The sequence below is a fragment of the Rhagoletis zephyria genome, unplaced genomic scaffold (assembly GCF_001687245.7).
Source record: "Rhagoletis zephyria isolate East Lansing unplaced genomic scaffold, Rhagoletis_zephyria_1.1 Rzeph_scaffold_00731, whole genome shotgun sequence".
Classification (NCBI taxonomy): Eukaryota; Metazoa; Arthropoda; class Insecta; order Diptera; family Tephritidae; genus Rhagoletis; species Rhagoletis zephyria.
This window is the reverse complement of record NW_016157815.1, coordinates 63,508-87,379: the sequence shown is the minus strand read 5'-3', so window position 1 is coordinate 87,379 and position 23,872 is coordinate 63,508. Positions and strand designations below refer to the sequence as shown.

General features: G+C 37.0%; 1 protein-coding gene and 2 non-coding genes across 13 annotated transcripts in view; 2 read left to right on the top strand and 1 right to left on the bottom strand.

The window, feature by feature from the left end:
• LOC108361299 (myosin-G heavy chain-like) overlaps positions 1-23,872 on the bottom strand; it is a 151,373-nt gene that overhangs the window by 72,962 nt on the left and 54,539 nt on the right. The gene's annotated exons all lie outside the window — the stretch shown is intronic.
• TRNAN-GUU (transfer RNA asparagine (anticodon GUU)) lies at positions 3,108-3,181 on the top strand. Its single transcript has one exon. It is a non-coding gene; the product is annotated as a tRNA-Asn (tRNA).
• On the top strand, positions 22,675-22,746 carry TRNAD-GUC (transfer RNA aspartic acid (anticodon GUC)). Its single transcript has one exon. It is a non-coding gene; the product is annotated as a tRNA-Asp (tRNA).

Below are 23,872 nucleotides of genomic sequence, written 5' to 3'. Positions count from 1 at the left end.
AATTCAAATAACGAACCTAAACCACTGCGCAAACAAAACTAAATGTGTGCATAACTATCACATTTTATGCGGGAAGTCCCCTTTTTCCATTTAGTAGACCGCCTATGAGGAGTTCGCGTCCGCTCAATGGAGGTTTTTGTTTGATTTGTTATGAAAAGAAATCTTAATGTCCGTTGATAAGAGGTTCGCGTCCGCTCAATAGAGTTTTTTGTGTAAATTTTATGCAAAATAACTGTCCGCGTCCGGCCAAGAGAGTGTCCGCTTAAGAGAGAGTAATTTGTTCCGAAATTTATACTTAAAACTTGGTATAGGAAAAAATGTCCGCCCAAGGGAGATGTCCGTCTAATAGAGGTGTCCGTTAGGAGAGGTTTCACTGTATATATATTGCACATGTTAGCACTTCCTTGTCACACAACACCGAAGCCATTGTTGCATTACATAAGTTTTGACCTTGATCTTGAAAAATTGTGGAATTGGGCACAAAGCAAAGTCAGAAAATTTTAAATAAAATACATAAATACATACTTACATACATATATGCATATGTACATGTGCTTGAAATCCCGAAATAATTCCAACCAAAGGGCAGTATTTCGTAAATAAAGCAGGAGCATATGGTGACAAAGCAAACAGCAGCACAGTTTTTTTATTGAAAGCGACTAACCTGGGAATATGTACCACCAGAGGATTTATTTTTATACAAACATACGTACATGTTATGCAGGTTCTAAAAATCGACTAAATAACTCTTTTTTTTTAAATCCCTTGGAAAATATTTTCGGGCAGTGAAAAAAACGTCTTCCGTCCGTTAATACTAAGATTTAGAGGTTGCTTATTGCGAATTTCTCGTTTCCATATAAATAACAGAGGAACAAATTGTTTTCAATTTTAAAATTTTATAACTCGTGCGATATATTCATGTTTTTGAAATAAATTGAAAGCTGTAAAAAAGTAGTTATGATTTTTCCTCCAAAAGTTATTCAAGGTGAAAGCCGAACACATAAAAAATTTTCCGTTTTTTCCAGTTTTCCGCAAAATATTAAAAACTTATCATAACATAAATATCAGGAAAATTTTCCTGGACATTTTATATTTTTTTTATTTTTTTGCAAAAAATACCGCTTTAGTAAATTATCTACTTAAGTGCCAATTTCTCAAGTAGGTTAGATTTATTCCCAATAAACCAAACATTCAGAACAAAATTTGCGTTTAAAGGACAAATAAATTTTAAAACCTACTTGATTATGGAAGAAAATTAGTGACACCGAAAATATGGTTACCTTAACATTGCGATGTCATTGGACCTGACCACTTCTGGTCCACCGCTGCATAACATGAGACCAACTAGACAACTACTCCTTTTGGACCACGGACTGAATTTCATAAGATTTTGTTGTAAACCGAATATTTGATCATTTTCAAAGGTGCCTTTTAAATTTTAATATCAAACTCTATTATTTAAAATGAATTTTCTTAGAAAATTCGCCGTGCCGATGGGCCACGAAGAGGTGGTGCTCAACACATACACTTGCGTTCAACTAATTAGCAACGAAATTCAAAATGATATTGTTTGCAAATTATGTTAACTTTATATTTTTAATAATTTTCATTAAAATTGTAATTTAATCTGTAACAGAAACCACAATAATAAAAATTTCAAAGCTTGCAAAAACTGCAAAAAAAATTATCAAACTTCAAAAAATTGTCATACAAATTTCCTAATTTTTAATCAGAATATTTAGAAAATTTTCTGATATGCAGTTCTGTAGCCCATTCAATTGTAGTCCAAGAAAGTGCCAGTCTCAAGTCGTTCAAAATTACCGTTGATTTTTAGAATTTTTTTTTTGCAGGGGGTCGCGGATTTTTTTTTTTCATATACAAAAAGTTTTGATCATGTATTATATGGAAGAAAATACGCCTGGTCCTCAAATTTTTGCAGGGTTTGGATTGTGTAATTTTAATTACACATCCGGGAGCAATCGCACGGGAACATGCGACTAATACCACTTTTGATCTCTTTATATAGAATGAACTATTCGCTTTTGTTCGAGCCAAAGAGACAAATTGTTCCCCTTTATAGCCGAATGGGTATAAAAAGCGACTAGTCACTTTTAAAAAATAAGAAAAAAAATTTACGCCAGCCGCGATTCGAACTAGGGTTCTCCTGTTTGTTAAGCGAATACTCTCTCTATGTGCCGACGCCGCACATGAAAATTCATAGAACAAGTTCGCACATATCATTAAATCGTTCGTTAAAGCAGAGTCTGGGACTAATTGATCTCCAATTATAACCGTAATGGATGAATCGAGACTAATTAATCTCCAATAATACCNGGGGGGGGGGGGGGGGGGGGGGGGGGGGGGGGGGGGGGGGGGGGGGGGGGGGGGGGGGGGGGGGGGGGGGGGGGGGCGGGGGGGGGGGGGGGGGGGGGGGGGGGGGGGGGGGGGGGGGGGGGGGGGGGGGGGGGGGGGGGGGGGGGGGGGGGGGGGGTCAAATTTTGTCTATACCTTATTGCGGTGATTGACGTATATTCAACTGGCAATTCTGAACAAAAATGTCCATGGAAACATCTCTAAACTGTCTTTCGAGGCTCTTGATTTTTAATTTTAGTTCTTAATCGATAACAAATTATAACTATACAGAAAGTATGATTAAAAGAGCAGAAACTAAGGTAAATTTTAATTTAAATTTTGGATTGCGGTGGCTTAAATTAATATTTTTATTTATTTATCTTTTCATATATTTTTAAAATTTTTTTGAAATTTTAACTGAACTCAATTAAAATTAACTAATTGAGAGTCATCCAATTTCCACAAGTTAACTTAATTATTCCGCCACGCGAACTATTTACTTGCTGGCAGCAGTTTAAATGCATAACAAAAACAATAATAACATGGCAAAAAATTATGCTAGAAGCCGTTCCCGCTTGCAAAAAAGGCCAGACAGCATTTTTTTGAGCTAAGCAATTTCATATTAACCAATAGCTCTGTTTGCTTCTTTGCTTTAGTTCTTGCTTTACATACTTTTTTAGCGGTGTTTCTTATTTGTGTTTTTATGTTGAACTGACCCAAAATCCGGTGCGTGTTTGGAGCGCGTCACTCACAACGCCTCCGTGGCGCAATTGGCTAGCGCGTTCGGCTGTTAACCGAAAGGTTGGTGGTTCGAGCCCACCCGGGGGCGTCGAGTTTATTTTATTTTTTGTTTTTTTTGCTAATTTAAATAATTTTTGGTTCATACTTTTTTTTTGTATAGAGAATTTGTAATTTGGGAAACTTAGCGCATGTTTTCATTAGACTAATTTATGTTTAAATTACGGCGTTAGCGCCCTGAAATATGCAAATGATTTGTTGCATGTGCATGAGCACTAAAATTTTTGTGATGAGAGCTTCGTAAAGTGGTATTTTATATGAACATTTAAATGTAAGTACATTAGGGTGGTAAAAAAATGCCAGACACCCCCGACCGTATTTTCTTGTGCCGAAATTGGTTGACATTTAATAGTCACATAGTGACATTTAATAGGCCAAAATTAAAAAAAATATATATGTAAAATTTTTTAAACCAAATAAAGTTGGTTTGCAATAAGTTTTGGGTACTTGGATACTAAGCTCACGGTTCAAAATTAAAACGTGACAAACATTTTTTATATCTCTGAAAGTCTTCGAAAGGACTTGAAATTGACCCGATACATTCGATAATTTGATACATATCGACATTTAAATGAATTTCATAAACGGAAAATCCTATAACTCAACAAAATTCGATAATTCGATAAATTCCTATTAATGGCTCCACAAGTTTCGATAACTGAAAAATGTATATATGTCGATGTATATCAATAACTCGATAAACTATGAATAACTTTAAATTTCGAAAGCTCGTATAATTTTAATAACTCCATATTTTTCGAAAGCTACCGACAAATTTTGTTGCACTTTCGATAAGCAGTGATAACTCGGTAAACTTAGATAACCTAGAAATTTCGATAGCTCGATTTATTTTGAAAATTCCAATAACCTCGATTCGATAAATCGACAGATTTCAATACCTCAATAAATATCGATAACTCGATAAGTTCTAAGAACTCGTTGCATTACGATAACTCAATAAATTTCGTTAACTCTATAAATAATGGTGATTAAATAAATATCGATAACTTGATAAATTTCATTAACTTGAAAAACTTCGATAATCCCATAAACTTTTATAGCTCGATAACTATGCGTAAATTTCGACAACTAATTTTCTGTTTTTCGACAGTTCGATAAACATTGATCAATTTGAATAATTCGATATGTTGCGATAACTCGATAAATTTCGAAAACTATAAACCTCGATAATTCGATAAATTTCGATACCCTGATAACTTTTGATAACTAAATTTTTTATTTCTAAATTTATTTCGATTCCTATCGAAAAATTTCAGTAAATTATCTTACCCTTTCAGATACCCTAACTCTTATGTATTTCTCATTGTCTTCATTTTCGTCTTTATAATCAATTTTTCCCTCACTTTTTTTATCTTAATCGTTACCATTTATTTCGTTATCATCATATTTATCTATATTACAAAGCTTAATTTCAAAAACGAACTAAAAAAGGTTGCAACAAAAACTACACACAAATAAGGAAACTTTTAAACGACGATTTTGGCCCTAATTTTTCACCAATTTTGGAACCATAAAAAATCTCCTCATCTACATAAAAATACCTCTCCAATGGTGTTCTTGTATTTAAAATCCGTTGAATCGCCAAAAGTACAAAATTTATGTTAACGTATCAATACCACATACCACAACAAAAAAAAAACCATAAGAATATAATTTCTAAAGATTTGTTTGAATTTTTTGAGTGTGCAGTTTTGCAGCCCATTAGAATTTAATATAATAAAGTGCAAGTTTGAAGTAGCTAGGGAATATCGTTAGGCATTTTGTGGAAAAAATGCGACGCACCTTCAACGAAAAAAATGCTCAAAAACCAATTTCGAACTTTCATTTTTAATGGGCTATAAAACTGATTAAAAAGATGATTTTCCTGTATACTTTTGGACCAACCTAATGCACATATGTATGTATTTGCAAATGCTTGGTCAGATGTAAAATGACTTTTTGGAAGGGGCCAGGTATTGCGTTTGTACATATGTATGTACATACATACATACATGGTAGGTATTTCCTTAAGACTGGTGTTTACAATAGCATACTATTTTGATCAAACGGCCAACAGAGCGTTGCATATACACAAAGGTAAACACAAATTTGTGGTTTCTCTAACTTTTTTTTACTTTTATCTTCGTGCATGCTATTGTTTGCCAAGCTCTTCGGCGTTGTTTTCTAATCCTTTTTTAACTGAAGACACTTGTGCATAATAGCTTTCGCTTTTGTGTTCTTTTCTGTTTATTAGCTTCGCAAAAATTTCGCATGCATTTCAAGGACAACCAGTTTGAGTCAGAAAAAATATAATAAGGTAAATACGTAAATACATATGTATACATATGGCGGTAGAAAGGAAGCAGAATTGTATACGGACTGATAATATTCATTACTGTGCTTGTTTAGAAAAAATGTCGAAAGATAGTGCAGAAAAAAGTTGCACTGATTTTTAATATACATACCGACTCACCAAAGTTATTGCTTTAGTTAAAACGTGCTTAGCTTTTTACTTAATATTTTGGCGATGTCATAATTTCTAGCTCAATTTCTTCTAGGTATATAATATTCCTGACTTCTAGGGACTTGCATACATATGTACATATATGGGAAAGTTTTGAGAGTTTTTCGCACTAAGAAAGTACTAGATAGGCGTTTCAGAACCAAGGCGTTGAGGACCATAATCGCCTTAAAGTTAAGTGAAAATTAATGTCCAGAAATTGGAACAACTTATCTCATTTAAAATGATATTCACTATGAAAGAGATTTTCCATCGACTGACAAACCTTTTATTCAAGGAACCTTGTATGAATGACCACAACAGACTTATCAGACCTTGCAGAACGCTTATTAACTCCATCGAGAATCTGAAACATGACATCCTACAAAGCGCTAAACTTAATATGTATGCATGTACCTAAATGACCTAAGGGGGGAGTGATTTCTTAAGTGTTGGGCAGGTCGGAGCATAACCCGAAAACTAAGGAAGGATTAAACATATCGAAAGTACACTACGTGGCCACAGATACCCTGAAGAATATAGCCCCAGACATATATCTAAGTGTACTAAAATCATCCCTACCTTTTGCCGCAAACTAAACAGCCACCTAGATTGAAACTAAATTTGACAAGTGATGATGAAAATTCATTGCAAACTTGACTGGACCACTACAAGTTATCTTGAATAAAAGTAAAAACGCTTGATTCCTACTAACTACCCAAACATTGAGTCGCAACCATTAAATTCAAAGCTAACCAATCTTGGTACATATAATTTCACTGAGAGAAAAATCAACCAAAACTTGGTTAATATTACCGAATTCAAACTTGAAAATGAATCAACGTGATTTTTGGTTAATAATAACAATGCCTTGGTTGATATTTTCAACAATGGCTTGGTAATATTAACCACAATTTTGTTTACATTAACCAAACTTTTAGTTGGCGATTTAAGTTTATGTTCTGCAATTCACAGATGCTTTTTGATAATTCGAAGCTACAAAACAAAAATTTTTATTATCATTTTAACACTTTGCCTCTGACGGGATCAGCAAAAAACAGCGAGCATCGCTACACAGCTACAGCCGCTTTATAAGTCTGCCTTAAAATGTACAAGTTGAATAAATTTTTTTCGTCGTTTGATTTGGTTCTGCACTTCACAGAGGCTTTTTCGTAAGTAAGAAAAACCAAAAAAAGGAAAAATAAAGATCGTACTGCTGGAAGCCAATAAATAACAGCAAGCACCTCTGCTCGTTCAGCCGCTGCCATACATGCGAATTTGTTCTCACATCTAATTAGTATGGAAACCAACAACAAACAAAGTTACCACATGGTAAAATATTTTAAAAATTACTAGGTGGCAAAATTAACACAGTAGAAAATATAGAACTCTGAGCACCCTAACGTATAAGATTTAATATTCATAAATATTAAAATTTCAAAATGCGATATTTCCGCAAAAGAAAAAGATATTTGGCCAAATTCAACAAATGAACTATGGTTAATCGATTCAGCTATGCAATTTTTACACAACAAAGAAAAAGAGGCGACGGCCATTTCTGCATAGGTACTTACGTATGTAGGTCAAAAAATTTTTTTTGGATTATGACATTCTTGTAGCAAATAAGCGATATGTACTTCTCACAATTTTCAGTTTCAGAATTCTACTTTCGTAAGTCTTTTACGCATCTTTCTTTTGCGTTCATCCTCTTTACATTTTGGTTTCCTTTCTACTTTTTCCCCAACATTTTTACTATCCATCCAAACAAATGCCAGGCGGTCGCTGATCAATGTCGGCGTGCACCATCCACCGACTCAAGTGTAGTGACATTTGGCCTACATACACTCCCAAGTATTAAAAATAAATAAATATATATATTTTTTTTTCAACTAACAAATGTCTGCAGAATATAATACACACCAAATGCATATAAAAGTTGTTAGGTATATACATACATATGTGGGAGTATGCGCGTATGCTTATATTTGAAAATTATGAAAGCACAAAATCGGTCAAATGGAATTCGATCGCAAGACTAGAGAGCAAGCTTAAGAAAAATAATAAGCAAAAGGATAAACAGAAATATACTAGGTAGCTCGTCGATCAACAAATTAAAGTGTAGGTAATCACGTCTTCTTGATTATTATATCGGGTTTACAGAATATCTACCCTTATGGGTACATTTTTTGTAAGTTTCAAAAAATAAAAATAAAAAATACCAGGAAGGCATGAAGGCATTCATACATATGAAAGTATGTACTTATATTGTTTTTTAAATAATAAACATACATACTTTAATTTATAAATATATTTATTTCCACAACACTTTGTCTCTTTTCAATTCTTCTACTTCACTCCAATTGCACTTAAGCTACAATTTGACGCTTCATTTTATTACCAAAGCACTCAAGTATGCACAAATTAGTGGCTATAAATCTTGTATGCTTAATTCACAGATTTTGGACTTTTCGGAATGTTCAGTCAAGTGGAGTATCATCATTATTTATTATTTAATAATAGAGTATGTTTAATGTCACGGAATGTTTTTCTAATTGCTAGAAATTAAAAATCAATTATATAAATAAGTAAAAAAAATAGAAGTACAGAAAATAATAAACACTTGCATAACCAGGGAGCTCGTTAGAGCGGAATGTGCATAACAACAAGAAACAAATTGTTGGATAGTACAATAGTTGCCAGTATGTCGCCGAAAATCGATTTTTGATGTATCTGAATTTGAAGCCGTCCCCCAAATGTGGAAATGTGAAATATTGTTTTGTATATAATACTTTTGGTATTACAGTAAGCTTTCCTTCTCCCACTCACTTCTATATATCGTCGTTTACAGTGCCAAACCGCGTATCGCTTGCTCACTGCCTTATCCATCCATACCAAAATATCGAAATTTAGATATAAAAGGTAGAGATAATTGGGATAAAAGAGAGAACCGGTTTGAAATAAGACAAGTTTTACTCTCTCCTGTAAAATATGGGCAACATCACATACAAGGTTTTGCATTATCTTGATACCCGGTTTTGACTTTAAAAGACGATACGTATGCATGTACCTTTTCTTTTGTCGAGTTTGGTCTATCATCCAATGAAGTAGGGTTTCCGTGTCTTTATCAGAGCTTGAGAGTAGAAAGTAGGGCTGAGATCTTTTTTAACAGCCTTGGGGTAGGTTTGGCTAAGTTGTCGCGGTCGACTATAAGACACAATTAGGCTCCAGGCCCATTGTGATGCTACACGTGCATGTCAATTAGAGAGTGTCCTCTTAGAACATATGTGTACTAATAGACTAATGTTATGCTTATTTAGGCTCAGTAGTTGGCCATTGCGTTTAGCAGTGAGCACCGCAGACAATTGATTGGCGATTTTGCAAGTGATTTCGTCCTGACATATATCGTTCGCTATTTTAGAAAGTCTATCCGGGAGAAGTACCTTCCAAGTTTGTAAGGGTACTACAATTTTATATTTAATAGGAATTTGCCAAGTCGCGTTTACTGCATCGGCCTCTATGTCGCAGTATCACGGGAACCCACATCACCTTTGGGCGAAATGACTGAGCCTTCTCGTTAAGAGATTCACGGCATTTTGCGGCTACCATGGAGGTTGTCGATTGCTTCGTGAGGGATTTCATTGTCGCCTGGCTGTCCGTGAAGATTTAGATATCAACTTAATGTATCATATCACACTTTACCAGTTTTGTGGCCCTGTCGATTTCCATCAGTTCCGCCTGAAAAACGCTACAGTGGTCCTCTCGAGCCTTGAGCCATTGGCGGATATATGGACGAACTCTCAACTTCTTACAGCGTTTCGTTTTCACTCCTTCCATGAGGTAGGAGGCGGGAGCAGGTTTGAAAGTGCATAGTCGACCAATCCAGGAAGCTCTGAAACCACTTATTTAGATTGTTCACTCGAATTGCCCCACCGATTGCGGTAGGTCTACCTTAGATGGTGTTGTTCTCATCGCACCGCTATGAGTGTGCAAGCAAGCCTATGGATTTCATTCATCTTTTAAACCTTTTACCAAGGGTGTGCGCTGGGCATAGCCAGTGTATTATTTGGGGTTTCGTTCCGCTAATTTCCTACTGATCAGCTGCTACAGTGCTACTGTTGCTTTGCGCACTCTATCTGGAATGTTGGGCACGCAATTTAGTTTCCAATCCACTACGAGATGTAGATATTTGGTCTCTTCCTTTACTGGGAGGGCATTACCCTAAAGAGTTTAGCTATCGAGTTATGATAACTTGTGCTTCCTACTGAAGAGCACAAGGTCCGTATTTTCAGGATTCACTCCCAGTTCTCGCCTGATACAGCGCAGGGATAGTTTGTTGAGATATCTTTGAATCAGATCGGTCAATGTTGAGATATGTTTACCCAAGAAAGCTATTACAATATTGTCGGCGTATGCAATTATCTGGCCGCCAATATCTTTAAGTTCTCTAAGGAGGCTGTCTATTGCTATGTTTCACAGGAACGGTGAGACTATTCGCCCCTCTAGGACATACCCCTGACTGGGCACCTGTTTGTTACTGATTCACTGCGCTTGTTTCCCGTGCGATTAGCATTCGCTCAATTAACGAGGTTAGTGAATTGTTTACTACCAGATTTAACAGATATGAGAATAAATGAGGAATAAATGTGTTATCTTGTGTGAACAGTGCGCTTTCGGATGAAATTTAAATTCATGTATGTCAAAAATACATATTAAGGTGGAAGATACTTCACTTTAGGTTGCATATGTATGTATAAGTAAAATTTAAAGACCTGAGAAGTTTACCAGATCAGTCACAATAGGGAAACGTTCTATATCCTTTGAATAAAGGGGGATATTGGTAACAGATAGGTTATCTCGCCCAAAGTAGCCCTTTGTCTCAATGAAACCATAGTTAATCCTATTTTGTTTTAAAGAGTCCTTGTTTAGTGGAATTTACTAGTGAAGCCTATACTACCTAAGCGACTAGAGCGCACACAGCGGATTACCCTAATCGGTATTAGAGAGGCACTAAGAACCACAAGTACACTGGCGCTTAACGAAATGCTGCACATAACGGCTGTAGATATATTCTAGGCAGAACTGTGGCAACGAGAACTGTCATTCGGCTCAGGAAAACCTGGGCTCGAAACTGTACACTCTAGAATTCTTGAGGACTTTGATTTCATCACTGTAACTTCATCTCTAGTTACATTTGCTTAAAGCATGCCTCCGTGGGGCGGAGGGACTGAAGAAAGGGAGCAGTGAACTTTGTGTGACAACATCAAGGCGCACGCCACTAAAAATTCCCGAAAATTATTCAAAAAAAAGTTAGTATGTAAAATAATAATATAAAAACAGCTGAATTATTGTAAGTACATTCCTTTGGTGTATATGTACATATGTTATTAAAATTAAAGGTAAAGGCTTATAATATGTACGTTAGGGCGGGTAAATTTTTTTGTGACTATGCGCGTATAACATAGGGGGATTCTACGTATAAGTCCAAACAAATTCGCCGAAGAAACCAAGTTTCTAAAATTAATTTGGAGTTTGCCATATTGCGAAATAGGTCACGAAGAAAATGTGAACATTTTCAGTTACGCCCTCTGGTGGAAGCTTTAAGAATAAGATAAGTGCAGAAATAAATCCATTCCATCATCATACAAGAAAGCCCTTGAAGCATGTTGTTTATTCAAAATTTAAGCACTTCTTTACGACACTACAGCAAAATGCAAAAACCCCTATTTTCGAAATTTGGCAAACTCCAAATTGATTTTAGACCCATGGTTTATTGCGCATATTTGCTTAGAATTCAACGTAGAATCCTTCTGTGCTATACGCGCATAATCGAAAAAATTTTCCATAAAAATTTACCCGCCCTAATGTAGGTATGTACTTCTCTTGAGTAAAGAAAAGAATCTGAAAGGGAATATTAAGAGATTTCAGGGTCACATGAAGACCTAAACTAACTAACATGTGTACAAAATTTGTACTAAATACATATGTGTGTAAGTATTTATCAATCTTTTATGCACACCAAACTAAATAGAACATATTTTTTGCATGTTGTTAGCAGCATAGGCACTGCACTCACCGCCCGCCCGCTGGGCTTTGCTGCTGCCTTTGTTACCTTCACTAATCAGGAAATGCAGCAGTGCGACAACAAAAGCTTCGACAAAGAACAAATTTTGAATAGCAGCAGATCGGTTAGATATTATTATGTACATAGTTGGTGAGGCAGTGTGTTGCAACATAACAATAACAATAGTCTGGGCGGATTACACCGAGCAATTTCGTGGGCTTTTTTTAATTAATCATACAAAGTCTACTGCGAAAATCGATGCTGTATAAGATATATCTTCGATAACTATTCAGATACAGGTTTTTGCGATATAACTCCTTTATTTAGGCAGATAAAATTATTAAATTGTTTGACCCCTCAGTTTAAGAAAGGCGATGTGACGACATCAGGGATACCCTACCTAGCCATATTATCCAGCTTTCCATTTTGTGCAGTATTACTGGGACCCGGTAGCCATGTTAGTCTCAACAGAAGAGACTTTGATTAAGCGGAAAAGAGATTGTTCTTCTGAGCAATTTCAAACGAGAGCCAATGTTTCACCCAGTTTATTTTGAGCCCAACGTTACTCCATGACTGGTTTGAGTGAGCCCAAGTTCCTGAGATTTTATCATCATAGAACAGTGATATTTTTACGTTAAGTAGCCAATTGACTATTTAATTAATGTCTACTTAAACCTGCCTGAAAGAAATTCTAGTAGTCTGAAAGCCTAAACTTTCGAGTTTGGTGGTGTGTTCCCCCTTAACCCTCTGTGAAAAAGTTCACTGCCCCTTCCTTTGAACTGCTGCGTTGCCCATATCAATTTATTTGTTCTTATTGTAATAGTCTTCTATAGCGGTTTACATTAGCCGGAGACTCAATTGATTAATTCTGGCTTAACATGAAGCTATAAACCAACTTGGAGGAAACCCCCCATCTTGTTCAGAGACTTACCTACAGCAATATTACACAACTTTTGTGTGTTTAGCTATTTTTTTCGTTTTCTATTTAGAATCTATCCCCTTCTGGATGAAGTGAATGAGGGTGAAATCATTATAACTAGTCGAACCTCTTTAAACTGAATGGTATGAAACTCCGGGATCTATGTTGCCAATTTTGAAAATTTCTCTACAAATTGGCGTTTCTTAAACAATAAATCCTTAATCTCCTCCATTTATTTCGCTTTTTTCCACTTTTCTACATCTGTTAAAGCTCAACATTATTTGCAATAATTTTTTATTTGGACGTCACTACACCATTCATCTAACGCACATGTCTTAACAGACATAAAAACATTTTAATGTCGCCTTAAAATTGTATCTCACATTTCCAGTGCATATTGCCGCAACATGGGCGATCCACAAAAACACAAACATTAAAAGACAAATAAAGAACGAAACAAACATGCAAAAAACTACAAAAAAAAACGTAGAGAGAAACCTTAAAACAAGGAAGCATTAAATAAGTAGTGCGACCAAAGTGTTGGCCAAAGCAGAAACCAGCACTAACTTCAGGGACCTTGAAATTGTACACAACGCAGCAAATATAGCCGCACATGCTTCACTCCATCTAAGACTCCATCTACGCGCACTTTATGCAGTTTAGCTTTTATTTTGAAAAGAAATGAAGAAAAAAATCTTTTCAAGAGTAATTTATGCATGCGCCGCTGCGTTGCATGTTGCAGGAGCAGCATTGCGTGGCAATTTGGTGTGGCATGTTGGCATGCAGACGCGCCTAATTGTCGTCGTCAACGAGAGAGAGAGCAGTTCCTAATTTATGCGAGCTTTGGATATATTTTTTTTTAATCCAATGTTTTTTGCTTAAGAGTTTTGATTGATCGCATCTTTCTTGCAGTTTAACGCCATAGGTTGCTTATTATTATTTTTAATATTTAATTTTTTATTTTTTTTTATTAACATCTTCTTTCCAGTTTTCTTAGGAAAAATGTGATTTTATATCGCTCGATTGATTTTCATTCGAGCCCAGACAGTCTTTAATTTGGTAATTTGAGCGTTTGACGCAAACTTAGATTCACTTACTTGTGCGCATTTGGCCAATTTGTGGTTTGGCAAATTGTTTAATGCACCTGAACTACCGTTAGTTTGACTTCCATGGAAATCACAGCCACTGGCTATGTGTGCCATTTTATGACAACAGCTGTAGTCAGCCTACGAACGGAGTCAAATAACAAAATTAATGATGTGGGCTTACCTGAAAGAAGAAAAAATAAATAAAATTTGTTAAAACAATTTATTTTATTGAGAGTAGAAATAACTGTAAAGCTTAAAGACACTAAATTAAGGAATAGAATTTTTTATCTGTTTAACTACAGAAGCATTCTTGACAAGAAGTCCCGTAAAGTTTTCCCGCATGCTACAGAGCCCACATTTCGGTGGCATGTGCAACATAGAATCCCTGCATCTCGTTGTAAAAGATATTTTAGTAGACTGGAATTGTGTAAAGGTTAGGCAAAGTTAGTCTGATAAGCCACTGTGTGACCAGTGAACTCCATAGCGACCAAATTATATAGATAATCCCTGAAAGTAGGAGGCATTGAAAATCCTTTTGGGGAATTGAAACTTTATGCGACCTCTCTTGCCTTTATATTCGGCAGAATCCTTTTAAGGGCTTAGCACTCACATACGATATTCCCACAGTATTTTCATTCATTCTGCATATACCAACCAACTAGAAATCTAGGACACAAGATATGGCGATTCCATAATTCTCTATAACTTTTTTCTGAAATGAATTTCCGTCATCCCTTGTCAAGTTTGATTTAGAGACGAAAAATTACAGTGAAGATAGCACAATGCCGAAACCGGTTTGTTTCCAAAATAATTCCTCTTTCTAGCATTTGGAAAAAATCACGCAACAAAATCAACAATTCTAGACATCTACCCAGCATCAGCAAATTTCAAGCACCTGATTATTCAAATTCGTCCTTAGTCTTTTAAGACGGCTTTATCACAAGACGAATATTAGGTTTTGAAATACAGAATGCATACCAACGGGTTAAACCAAAGAGTAGGAAGTGATGTATATTCAAAAAAGTTTTCTCTACGACTGAGTTTTCAACTGCCAGACCATTTCATTGCCAGCAGAATGTGCTTACTGTTGAAATACCCAGTGGCTGAGGTAAGGCTCTATTCGCCCTCTCCTCCACGGCAAACCTCCACGATATACGTATGTCCTAAAGTTGTTCTAAAATTTCTCATTCTGCTATTTATGTAGATCTGTTGAACTTTGTAAGACTCTTTTCAATTGAAAGAACTATTAACAGATGGGCGGTACATCCAAACCATAGAAAACAACGAGAAAACTTTCCAAGTAGGAATGTTTTCCATCGATCCCTGAAAGCTAACCGTGTGCACATTTCTTTTGAGTCGGCAAAATGCTAATGTAAACCCAAAAACAAAATATTTTTAGCATCCGAAAGCATTTATAAACTTTAGATGAACTTTTACAGACCGGCCTCTGTATCTTAAACAACTAGTTTAAAAAATATTGACTAAATATTAAATCCATCAGTGGTGTAGAGAGCTTTCATTTTAGTCATTACCTTTGCATGGAGCGCGGCTCATACTTTATAAAATATCTCGCGGTATCCTGTGCTGGTCAAAAGAATATATAGACCTACATATGGTTAACTTCAGGTCAGCTAAAGCGCTGCTAGATTGAAGCCCACGACAAGTAGAATTGTTTCACTAGCCTTTCTTGAACTGAATTATGCGATCTCCGGAAGTAGTAAACTAAGCTCCCGCATAACATAAGATCCCTCTGGCTCAACAAAGCCACTTTTTATTCTAACTGTCGATCTCCAATTAAATCTCTGCTGAGCTATCGCTCTCCACCTGGTAGTATTTAAGTCTTCACAGATAACTTGAAACATAATGGTGCTGCTCATATCGCTAACTGGACTACTGTAGTGTCTTCTAGGCTGAAGCTTCACTCATTATGAATGTTATAAACGCTTGAACTCGAAACGTATATTATGTCCAAAAATGACTGAGCAGTACTCTTCGGGTTCCCCGTCACAGGTATATAGAGGAAAACTGTAAGGAAAATTTGCAATGGCGGGTACGGCCAAATAAATTTATCCAGTAAAATAATGAACTGGTATGTCTTTACCCACATGCCAGCTGAAAGGTTGAAAAATAATCTTACCGACACATAACGCGCTTTGACTCAGTTTTCAGTAATTCAAAACGGACACAGATTTTGTTTACCTTTGAATATGGTTTCATCAAGTATGCTAAAAAGGCACAGGTATATTCACTTGAAAATGTAGAACCAACTGTCTTGGGAATGGGAATACACCAATCGCTGAACCATAATATTACATTTCATCGCGGGAGACCAACGCCTCCTATCGCAAACTAAGAGCTCGAGTTGCTTCTTGAGGCTCGCGATACTTTGACACAACTCCATTCGGGATTTTGTAGCAGATTAAACTGTTCAGTCCAATTTGAATAATAGGCCCGACGACACTAACCATCTCTTCATATGTCTACTAACTTCAACGCTCATCCCTCTCGCAACCAAACCCCTTTGGATCTGGCCTTTTCCTGAGCCTGCCGTTGGTTGAGAATGCAGACCGGTTCACAAAGATTAGAAAGCTACTACAACAAAATAAACACAATGAAAATTTGTCATTCGCCCATAGTAAAACCATGGAAACCAAAAGTGAAAAGTGAACCGGCTCGGGGAAAATGAAACTCATGATAAGGCTGATTATCAAAAAATCCGGGTGAAACCGGTTTGGAAAAGTCGAGTCAATTGCCCAAAACACGGCGCTTGACGAGATTCTCTCTTAAAAATCTGGTTTACTGGGTATTCAAAAAATCAAGATTTCAATTTAAAAAAAAAAACGCAATAAATGTTTAAAAAAAAGTTCGGGTGAAACCGGTTTGGAAAAACTAAGTGGAAGATACAAATCCCAGTTGCTTCACGAGATTTATGAGTTATGTTAAATCACAATGGGACTTTGACTTTAACCCTAAGTGTGTGCCTGATTGTCAGCACTAGCCAGACCTAACTACGTACTTATAGTCTTTGACATTCCCTTGTATAATTACTTCAAGAAAAGTAATACTAGCACCCAATTGTAATATATAAATTATGACAATTGTAGCATAGCGTGTAATTATGTATTATGTACTTTAAACAAATTTTAGATTTTTATGAAACTGGAGGTATGGGGTTTTTCAGGGTCGCTAAATACGAATCCAAAGTCATTCACCAAAAATTCAAAATGACGAAAATTTAAAAAAATCTCAACCCTTCATATCTGAAAATTTTTTGTTCACAGATTATATGTACTTATGACGATTACAAATTTGTTGAAAGTTTATTAATATTTCTGTCGAAAACGAGTTATGTAAAGATTTTTTACGATTATATATTTTGCATTGTAATAAGATTTTTATTTTATTTTAAACTCATAATACTAATGACTAAATGTCTTTTTAAATAGTGTAATAAAACATATTCTGCCTTATCCAGAGTCTCGCTTGAAAAAAAAATTCACCCGAAAATTTGTCATCCGCCCTGAGAAAAAAACATGGAAACCAAAAGTGAAATGAAAAGGGGAAAATGAAACTCATGATAAAGTTGATTCTTCTTCTTCTTTTTTGGCGCTGTAACCGCCTAAGAGATTTTGGCCGATTATTCTCTAATAAATACCGTGCCTATCATAACCATATATTGACAAGTTTTGACAATTTATTTTATCATTACTTGATTTTAATAATCTTTTTATTAAAAACAATTTGTTCTTTAACAAAAACCGCATGAATCCAAGTTTAAAACTTTGTGCAATATTAAAAATAAGCAACGACTTTCGTAAAAATTTTGATGTTTTTAATTAGATTTCATTAGTTTTGTAGCCCGTTTAAGTTTAGTATAACTAAGAGCAAGTTTGAAGTAGCTTGGGCTTTCTGTTGATATTTGACAATTTTTTTGTTAAAGGTGTCGCTCATTTTCTCCATATAAAAAAATCATCGAACCACATTATAAAAAATTGCATGAAAGTTATATAGATTTTCAAAAAAAACTGTCCGCCTTATTGGATCAGAGATTTCGAATTTTTACTACCTTATCTTAAACATATTTATATTCAGAGAATCTGAAAACTAAGGACATAAATTGCTTTATGACTTCTAAATCTATAAAAAAAAAAAAAAATGAAAATTTTGTAAGTAGGTTTAGCCATTTTTTAAGTTAAAATCAGTTGTTATAATTATAGAGTTCTCAAGTATACGGCGTTGACTTAACTTTTTTTGGTTCCATATGTTGATTGCTTTAATAAATGTAATTTCTATCTAAATATATTGTCAGGAATATATTGCAAGTTCAACAAAGTAATTTAAAAACAAATACAATATTTACCTTCGTCCAGCTAGCTTTGCGATTCGAACCACTGTGCATCGGCACATATGAAAATAGTAAATGAATTTCGAAATTCAAACGATGCAGAGACTTATTTAAATAAACTTCTAACGCCTAAAAATAGTCTTTCTTACAAAAATTTTTATTTCACAGGAAGCCTAAAGCTATACAATTTGCCAAAGGTATTTGATTTAACCATCAGCAATAGCCGTGACATAGTTAAAAAAAATACCATAAAAGTACAAAAAAAAAACTCAAACAATTTCTTACCACCCACCGAGAACCAGCAGCTCAAAAATCTATCCAAGAAGCAGTCATTCACGACCACAACACCCAAAAAACGTGCCTGCTTAGGTCATATAAGCTTTATTTAATTAAAATGCCAGCGAGCGTACGCGGTCAACGTACCAGCGATTACATGCAGGCGCACTATATCGCCGAAAAGAAATGTAATAAAAATCTAAATTCAAACGATAAAGGAAGGATGACAGCCAGACAGGCATAAAAACGTATGGTTGTGTCCGGAGCAATAAACTGCCACCAAGTAGGCGCGCATGTACCAAATTTATTTACAATAAACAGAAACTCTGAAACATTTTAATGGGACAAACTAATGGCAGTCTGGCCAGCGAAAGCTCAAAAGGGGCGGAATGGGTCAGTGGAGCTACAACCGTTAAATGCGCAACTAAAACGTCAGCCAAGTACCCCAGCTTGAAAGTTTATCAGTGAAGACTTTGAAAGTCCTAAACGACCCAATGACCGAACCTGTCGCATAGAGGATGAGTTCAGTTGAGTGGGCGCTTCGTTAGCTTGCCGATTCTCAAATCATACTTAGTGCGCCGGAATCGGTCAACGGCGCAGTAAATGTGAACAAATTCTACATTGCAACGGGGAAAAATATATAAAAATAATCTAAGCCATAAACATGAAAGAGACACACACACAGACATTCTTACACTTCAGTAGGACCAACCAACCAGCTGTGTCCTGGAAACCGAAAAAGGTTGAAGGCCACCAGACGTCTTTGTCGTCACGTTTTATTACGAACGAGCTTTTCTTTCGTTTATTTTAATTTTTCCTGCTATTTTACGAGCATTACTGTGTACGCGTACGTTGGCATTTAACAACCCGCCAACAGCCAGCAGCCATCTAACCCAACCAACAAATGGCAGCAACAACGTACGGTCGTTACCATGGTGAACTCCTCATACCCACAAAGCGTTGAGGACATTTCAGACATCATCGTAAGCGTCATCATCATATGCATACGTAAGTACGTACGTATGTATGTATGTGTATACCATTGCCGTGGGGTCGGCAAACGTCATTATGAGCCCAGCGTCTAAGCCAACGTAGGAACTGTATAGGTGAAGAGGTGAGGTAGGCAGACCAAAACAATAACAGCTACATACATACATCAGTGTCCTTTATGGTTGTGTGTTGCCGTTATGTTGGGTGCTGAAAATCGTCCACAACGAACAACACGCGAGTATTTAACTTTCCCTTCGGCTAACGCCGATTTTCGCCACCGCCCGCCATAACGGTGTCAGTAAGCGCTGTTAGATTTCCATGTCGTCTGCTACCTACATACACAGGGATATTAGCGCCTAGTCGCCCCCGTTAGCGTTGTGCGCCGTCTAACTTTCACGGGCCGGGGAATAGGTTTGGTAGTTAGTGGCGCTACCATTTGATGCGTCGGAAACTCCATGTCTGAGTGGTATAAATACATACCGCAACATAACGTATTACGTGAATGTACAGACAACTGTTTTACAAAAACTCGCACATTCGTGCGTAGCTGGTAAATACTCGTTCGTGTCTACCCGGTGCTGGTGTGCGCCCAAAATATTTAATCTCCCACACCCGAAAATGTATCGAAATTGTCTCGCTGAGTGTCTGCTCTCTTTTTATTTGTCTCATCCTTGCATCTTCATGCATCGCAATGTTTTCAAAGTCCTTGCTTCCCTCCCTACCTCTAACCACACCCAAATTTATTGCCTGTCTGCGTAAAGCTTTCCAACTGGCTGGGTGTGCCGCGCCAACAGTCGATATTCTTCGATTTTTGTGTTGCTATTCTGGTTTACTACTGTAAATGCAATAAAGACAACATCGTCGGTGGCGTCGTCAATGTCTGTCTCCTGGATTGCAGGGAAGGGAACCGTTGTTGGTGGGGTTTTCTCTCGGAAATGACAGTAGAGTAGACGAAAAGCAGATTCATATCAAAATAGAATTCAGTGAGCACTATTTACGTATGTACCTGGTATTGTACTGATATGATGCAGAGGTGCTCGCTAAATATATGCAACGTGTAAGTACCTACATATATATGAGAGCTTGTTAATAGACAGCCACACATCAATGTAGGAAAATCCGTCAACTGTGTCTCGGTAGGACATTTTGCATGCTTAAATATTTATTCATTTTTATTTATTCTACAATTTTTAGGGCTGATCAGGATATGGTTCCGTGCGTAGATGTCCATGTAAGTAGGAAAAACTTCTGACTGTCATTCACCTGGGAGTGACCAAGAGAGATTTTTTTGTGTATGATTCAAATCGCAGCTCGCTACTTCCAGACATTTTGGGCAGCCTAATTTAGAAAGCGTAAAGCCTCGGATTTGGGTCCCGCCACGTTAAAAGCCTGCCCTACGAAAAAGAACAACATGCCTCGGATGAGACAGCCTTCTTCTGATGACGACCACGGCAAACGTATAAAGGACTATGATTTGCTGGTTTGCACCTGGAATATCCCGCGCCCTAATGGGGAAGGTTCCGCTTCCAAGCTGACATCACCGCCATCCAAGAAATACGGCGGACCGGACTTTAAGGATCTCTTTTATGGGCGCTTGGAGCATAGATATGAGCGCTCCCCCCAACACGATATCAAAATCTTATTTGGCGATTTCAATGCCAAGGTGGGCAAAGAAGGAATCTTTAGCGCCACTATCGGAAAACTCAGCCTCCACAACGGAACGTCCGATAACTAACTGAGGCTGCTTGACGCTTGACTTCGCCGGGGCCCGAAACATGGTAGTAAGCAGTACTAGGTTTAAGCATAAAACGATTCATAAATCTAAGATGCTGTCTCCAGATCAAAAAACCGAGACCAAATAGATCATGTTGTGATAGACGGAAGGCACGCTTGCAGTGTTTTAGACGTACGTACACTCAGAGGTCCAATCATCGACTACAACCAAGATACGCGTCCGCCTCTTTGCAGTAAAAAATGTTCGCCCAACACCGCAAGAAAAGCTCAACTCGACTCCAACACCTGCTCTCCGAGAGCAGTCTTCAACAAACTGCCATATGTGAGCAGTGGAAACAGATTTCGCGCTCATTAAGTACCGCCAACGAAAAAGTAGAGGGATTTCAGGGAGCCCGAAGGAACAACTGGCACGATGAGGAATGTCAAGAAGCTGCAGAGAAAAAAGATTCGGCATACAGGTCCTATCTGAGACCGTTATGGGGAACTGAAGAGGGAAGCGAGACGTAGTTGTCGTAAGAAAAAGAAAGAGGCAGAGCTACATGAACGCGAAGAGCTTCAAACGCTGAACGATAGGAAAACGCGGAAAATCGAATCCAAAAGTTGAGCGACTAGTGGCCGATGTCGGAAACGTATTTCAGTTATGGAGGGAACATTTCTATATCCTTTTTAATGGTAACAGCACTTAAACTAGCTGAGGAGATGAACCCATACCCCCAGCCGAAGACTAAGGAGTCGACTAACGCGAGGTACGAATAGCAATTTCGCAGCTGAAAAACAACAAACCTGCGTGAACTGACGGCCCGCCAGCTGGGCTATTCAGGTGCGGCGGCGAGGAGTTGGTAACCATCTATTTGTCGACGTCAAAGCCGCTTTCGATAGGATTAAAAGGAGTTGCCAAATAGAATAACTAAACGGTAGAACTCACAGCCACAGACGTTATTCGGGATTAGTCGCAAAGGTACATGCAACTAATAGCACCACTGATTTCTTTATATGGGATGAACTGCTCTATTTTGTGACAACCACTAGTCGCTTTAAGAAAATAAAAAATTGTGTATTCTTCGTATAAGAAAATTTTTCTCTGAACTTTTTCCGGATTTCATCCGTATACACGAATCTCGGGGTATCCAAAAAGTTGGTTAGTCCTAGCCTTAGTGCACGCATATGCATGTTTAGCGTTCCCAAGCAAAAGTCTTTTTAATCAGGTTAGTCTGCACATAAAAATAGAATTCAAAATACATAAATACATATTGCACGTTGAATAATATAGAGATGTGATTCAAAATTTACTTTTTTGGAGATTTCATCATACAATTAATGAGCTTGAAAAGGAGAATATGTTCAGCCTAACCGATGACTAAACTTCCCAGAGATGGCGAAGATATATTAATTTACATCTGTATCTTGGTATACCAACTGAATGAATTGAAGATCCTTTGATTGTATTTTCCCACAAAATTAAAACTTTGAAATAATTCTGTATATTATTAAACGTGCGATATGTAGCTTTAACACCGCTTCCTGAAATTCTTTCCATGGTGTTTTCGCATACAATTTCATTTTTTTGCTGAGTGCTATTCATATACTGTTAGTGAAGACCTCACGTCAACATCCTCGATAGTATAGTGGTTAGTATCCCCGCCTGTCACGCGGGAGACCGGGGTTCAATTCCCCGTCGGGGAGATGTGATTAACAATTTTTTGTGACAGTTTTTTTTTTATCGATGTCAAGCACCCATGCGAATATCAGAGTTCTGCCTCAACCATGTAATACAAAAATTACAACAGGCCCCAGCGGGATAACAGAGACAAAGTATGGGAAAAGCAGTATTTTGCAAGATAAAATACACACTCCCTCTCACTCCATTCTCTCTAACTCCATAAGCCGATAGGCCAGTCTTATCTGTCAGTACTTTAAATCAGGTCTGGGAAGTACGATCGATATTGACACGAACTACTAAAGTCCTAAATAACTCTGAAAATAAACACAGATGGTACTAACAGTAAGGCATTTTTTCCTAATGTACCTTAGCAATATTAACTGTTTAACATCAAAATTAAATATTTTTCCTCGATAGTTTAGTGGCTAGTATCTGCGATTGATGATTAGCCCCACTGGTACGTACGCATGCGTGAAATACTCGAATTTCGTGAACTTGAAATTTGAGCTACGCTAGACATTGAACTTGTCGCACAACTGCAATAAAAACAATAGACGTTGCTCCAAAAAGAAATAAAATTTAAAAACACTACAAACCTACTTATTTGTTTAAAGGCAAATGATGTCCAGCTCCAGCGCACTGAGCAAAAGTAAAATATTACGTCATCCGCAACGCTTCGTATGTGTATAAATAAATATACACAGGCTGTGTGTACTCCCTCAAAGCAAAAAAGAAAATCAAGTTATAAAAACAACAAAAGCAAATTACAATATTTTCTTTGTTATGCGATGCCACATTCTCATGTCCACTGACAATCGACCGAGCGACCGCATCTACATATACAATGCGATACACCATAACGGCTGCCGCCTACCATTCAACGAAAGCACACAAAAATCGTACATATATAAAAACTGAAGCTCGAAATATGCATTAGCAACAACAATAATAACAAAAAGCATGAGCACAATGTCTAACTTATAGCCGAGCTCATACTCATAATTGCATGCAATCGAATGAATGGCTTTTGCGTCGCTTCTTTGCTGGCTTATTGCAGTCGACTTCATCGCTTTACTCGGCGTTAATGATTAGGCAGACGGAGAGACAGTGAGCGAGTGGGGCAATAAAAGCAAAACACCAAAACCTACC